Source organism: Vulpes vulpes, chromosome X (assembly GCF_048418805.1).
Source record: "Vulpes vulpes isolate BD-2025 chromosome X, VulVul3, whole genome shotgun sequence".
NCBI lineage: Eukaryota > Metazoa > Chordata > Mammalia > Carnivora > Canidae > Vulpes > Vulpes vulpes.
The window spans coordinates 118,916,631-118,921,894 of record NC_132796.1 but is presented as its reverse complement, the minus strand read 5'-3'; the positions used below and the strand labels follow the sequence as shown (position 1 = coordinate 118,921,894).

Genomic DNA, 5,264 nt, shown 5'->3' with positions numbered 1-5,264 from the left:
CCAGATGTAGGATTTCTGGATCATAATGGTAGTTCTATTTTTAATTTATTGAGGAATTCCCATAGTGTTTTCCATAGTGGGCATACAGTTTACATTCCAGGTAACAGTATACAAAGATTCCATTTTCTTTACATTCTTATCAGATTTTTTTTTTAACCAACATTTGTTATCTTTTGTCCTTTTGGTAATATCCATCCTTACAGGTGTGAGGTGATACCTCATTGTGGTTTTCTTTTTTTTAAGATTTTATTTATTTATGCATGAGAGACACAGAGAGAGATAGAGAAGCAGAGACACAGGCAGAGGGAGAAGCAGGCTCCATGCAGGGAGACCACGCGGGACTCCATCCTGGGTCTCCAGGATCACGCCCTGGGCTGAAGGCAGTGCTAAACCGCTGAGCCACCCGGGCTGCCCTCATTGTGGTTTTCATTTGCATTTAATTGATCATTAGTGATGTTGAGCATTGTATGTTGGCCATTTGTATGTTTTTTTAGCACTCCTGGCCATTTGTATGTTTTCTTTGGAAAAATATCTATTCAGGTCCTTTAACCATTTATAAATTGGTTTGTTTTTTGCTATTGAATCATATGAGTTCCTTGGATATTAATATTGGATATTAACCACTTATTGGATATGTGGTTTGTAAATATTGTCTCCCATTTCACAGGAAGATGTGTTCATGAATTCTTCTCCTGACCTCCATGAATGTCTTTATGATGGTTATTTTGAACTTTATCAGATAAATCACTTGCCTCTGTTTCATTAAAATGAGTTTCTGGAGGTTTTGTCTTGTTCTTTTGTTTAGAATATATTCCTCTGTTTCTTAATTTTCATTGACTCTCTGTGTTGGTCTTTGTCCATCAGATAAAACAGCCATCTCTTCCTGTCTTGACAGAGTGGTTTTGTGTAGTAGATGAACTTCAATCAGCCTCACCTGAGTTCCTGGTTGCATCTCAAACCTGTGTGATTGTCTAAGCCACCTTCTTTATACCTAGTGGTTCCCCATAGTTGAAGGTGTGCCAAGACCCATCAGTGTTCTAGAGGGGAGGATTGAAATCAGCACCTAAATGTAGGCTGATTAGAAACTGGGCTCTCAGGAAGCAGCTGGTAAAGTATGTAAGACCCTTCCAAGGAGAAACTGGGAGATGGGCATTTTTGCCTTCTCCCTCTGTGCTGAGCCCTGGGGAAATAGCCATGGAGGGGGCTTCCTGCACCCATTAAAAATTTTCTTTGTTATATCCTATAATATTTATTAATTAAAGCCCTATTGGCTGTCAGAGTTAGGTGATTTGGAGTCTCATCCTGGGTGGCAGCTGCAAAAGAGTGACAAGTTTGTGTACAAGCTCCTTCCAGGGAGATACTGGTGGCTTGGTTTATCATTTGAGCCAGGAGGAAGGAAGGGGTGGGGGCAGTTCCCACTGGCTTCCCTATCTCTGAGGAGGATTGCAGCCAGCCTCTAAATGCATATTAAAGTTAGGATCCAGACTTTCAGGCAACACCTTGTAAAATACACAGACCACTTTCATGGAAAGACTGGGAGATGGGTGTTTCTGTCTGCTATCTCTGTGCCAAGACCTGGTGTACCTATGCTGAGCCCTGCTTGTACCCATTAAGAATTGCCTCTTTGGGGCAGCCCAGGTGGCTCAGCGGTTTATCACTGCCTTCAGCCCAGGGCCTGATCCTGGAGACCTGGGATTGAGTCCCACGTCGGGCTCCCTTCATGGAGCCTGCTTCTCCCTCTGCCTGTGTCTCTGCCTTTCTCTCTCTGTCCCTCATGAATAAATAAAATCTTAAAAAAAAAGAATTGCCTCTTTGTTTGCTATAGTTGTCCAGGTCTTATGAATGAAAACCCTGTTGTCTTTCAGATATAGGTGTTTTGGGGGGCCCATTTGGGGGTAAGAGTCTTAAAAGTTGGGGCACTAGATGTACAGTCAAAACGCTTTGCTTAGGGCGGGGGTGGGGGTGAATGGGTGACGGGCACTGAGGGGGGCACTTGACGGGATGAGCACTGGGTGTTATTCTGTATGTTGGCAAATTGAACACCAATAAAAAATAAATTTATTATTTAAAAAAATGCTTTGCTTCTCAGTGATAAGCTGGGGGCTGGGGGGTCCCTCCCAATTGTACAACACTTTGCTTGGGTGGGATTTTTGGTGAAAGTGTCTCAGCCTTTCCTACCCATTTTGCTATGGGTATTTTCTCAATTGCCTGATGTATAGAAGTTGCTCAGCTAGTTTCTGGGTTTCTTTCAGAGGAAATTGCTCCATGTGTAGCTGTACATTTGGCATGTGCATGGGAGGAGGGAAGTCCAAGAGCCTTCTATGTCACTATCTTGTTTTTTGTTTTTTTTAAAAAGGAATATGAAACTATTTATTGACCACTGTTTACCAGTATTTACAATAAAGTAAACAATATACAGTTGGATAACATTCTGACTACAAAGTTTTTGTTTTTCCTGGTTTCTGCTGAACCAGTAATTCATTACTGAGAAGACTGAGCCTACATGTTAGGAATGAGTTGGGGTGAAGAAAAAACATGCAGGTCAAGAATTTGGATTATAGAAGTCTGTCCACCCATTTATCCCAGCAGGTGCTAAATTGCCAACATTTCTAACCACCTGGTTATGATTAGGTTTCCACGAATGAAGTCTGAGACACTCCATGAATCATGACCTTTTAGTCAATATAGCACAAGGGTTTTCAACTTCTTGGAAAGGAATAGTTCACTAGAAGGAACCTTTAAATGCCCATTTAACTAAGTTTTGCTTACCTAATTAAAGTACACCAAAACTTATCTAGTTTTGCCCTTTGAGTGGGGAGGTTGTCCTTTCAGGGATCTTGCAAATAAACTTGCATTTATATGACTATAACTAGGGATATGGATTCTTTTTTGGGGGGGGGTATGGATTCTTATATGGCTGCTTTAAAATTGTCCAATTCAAACTCTTTAATTATATTTAAATTGTCCTAATTACAAAATTTGAAAGGCTTCAGGAAAAATTTCAATGTAACTTAAAATGATTTATTTCTTAAGTTGCTGAAAATTATAGCATCCCAGAAACATGGGCTTATCCATGGTTATAAAATGCTGTTTTTGTTTCGGTGAATGTTTCAAAAATAACAAAAAGAAAATAAAACCATTTATGTATGTACTTTTAAGTATACACACAAAAAGCCCTAAATAAACAAGAAACCCAGAATGGTCCTTAGGCAGGCATATAGGAGTTAAACACCAATTCTGACTGAATAACGACTATGAAGATTTCCCCCAACATTTAGAAAAGGTGTTCTCTAATGCAGGGGGATAGTATGCCATGGTCTCAAATATTCTTTTCTGATAAAGAAAACAACTACAGAAAGCTTTTATTTGTTCAAAGTAACTATTGCTATAGATGCAAAAAACCCCAACAACTCCCCTGATACTACTTCAAAACAAACATATCAAACTTGATTTTCATTAGAATGTTATTTTTTTTAAGATTTTATTTATTTATGATAGACATAGAGAGAGAGAGGCAGAGGCACAGGCACAGGCAGAGGGAGAGAAGCAGGCTCCATGCCGGGAGCCCGACGTGGGACTCGATCCCGGGTCTCCAGGATCGCGCCTTGGGCCAAAGGCAGGCGCTAAACCGCTGAGCCACCCAGGGATCCCCTCATTAGAATGTTATTTCTTCACTAATAAATAAAAAAAACAAAGACCCAGATTTTATATATATATACATAAATATATATAAAAAGCAACACAAACAATTACTGAGCTTCATCTTCTGGACAAGAATGACAAGTTAGTCTCTCTTCATAAAACGCAATTACAATTTGAGAACATTTCATATTTGCCTCTTTTGCCAGCACCAAGTCTGCCTCATCTGAATCTTTCCATTTCATGAGAAACATTAATTCTCCACTGCTGTCTGTGGCACCAATTATTCGTTCAGGATCAAGACCTCTGGCAAAGCCTCTTGGTTTATTAGCCTTTTCACTTTGGCTGCTAAAGCATCCAGAACCAAATTTGTAGTCAACCTTTCTGCTTCTCATAGCATCTCTTTTCTTCTTTGATTTGCTATCATCTGATTTGCTGTCAGATAAAGATGTTCTTTTTGTACCATCTTTTTCTTTACCAACTTTTTGAGAATTAAGAAATGCTTCAATTAACTCTGGACAGTCTAAATATTCTTCAGGTTCCCAAGTATAGTCAGCATCTATAAATCCCTTCCACTTCAGGAAATACTCCACTTTCCCATTCACTACACGGTGGTCCAGTAGGTTTTCTACCACAAATTCTTCAGGCTTCGCCTCTTCTACTTTTTTACTCTTTCCATTCTGTTTCTTTCCTTTTTTTTTTTTTTTGCAATGTAGTTTTATTGGAGGCCATTTTTTATTGCAGACTTGAAGGGCTATTTATTACTCACCGCCTCCGAGGTGCTCCAGGGCCGGGGTCTGCGGGGTCTCCTGTCACTATCTGGTTAAAGTCCTCTGGATGCTTTCTATTTTGATTGGACCATTTGCTAATTTATCCAGTTGACTGGAATTGTAAACATGTAGGAACTGCCAATGGAGGCAGAAAGCAACAAAACCTCTCAAGGAGCATTGCTCTTTTGGTTTGCATGTTAGATTATCACTGAGGAACTTGGTTCAGACAAATTTGAGTTAAATAGTTCAGCATATTTGGTCATTTGATACTTGAATGGAAATTTGTACCAGTCCTCAGGGGCAAGAGCTGAGAACATTGCCAGGAGGAATTTATTTAAGACTCCAAATCTATCTTTAAACAGGCATTACACCTCCTGCTCTGTTCTAGAGTTTCCAATTGCATGCAATGTCTGGAAAATTACAGAGTCCAGGAGACCTGGGAGAGTGGCTGAGCATAGCTTCTAGCAGCTGTTTCCTCTGTATTCCATTTCTCTCTGGGAATCCTATAAGACCTTTTGATTCAGAGTTCTATGAAGAAGAGGGCTGCTTTTGTATCTGGAGTCGCTTTTCCCTCTTGGATGGTCCTTCCTTTCCTTATTTTCCCTTTCATATTTACTAAGTGCTTGCTATGAACCAGCCCCTGCTCTGCCTTCATCCTCAATCACGAACACATGAGTTGATTCATCATCCTAAAGCTTAGCTCTGATTTATGCCACTTGCCTATTTAAAAGATCTTTGTGAATTTCTCTGTAGCATCTAACAGAAAGCTCGATCTCTGCCTTGGGCACTAGTCTTGATCTTTGCTTTGTGATCTTGGACTAGAGATTATCTGAGACTTCTCTCTTGGGGCTTGTG

General features: G+C 40.1%; 1 pseudogene; it reads right to left on the bottom strand.

The window, feature by feature from the left end:
- Positions 1 to 3,734: 3,734 nt before the first annotated feature.
- LOC112909797 (chromobox protein homolog 3-like) lies at positions 3,735 to 4,385 on the bottom strand (annotated as a pseudogene).
- Positions 4,386 to 5,264: the final 879 nt, after the last annotated feature.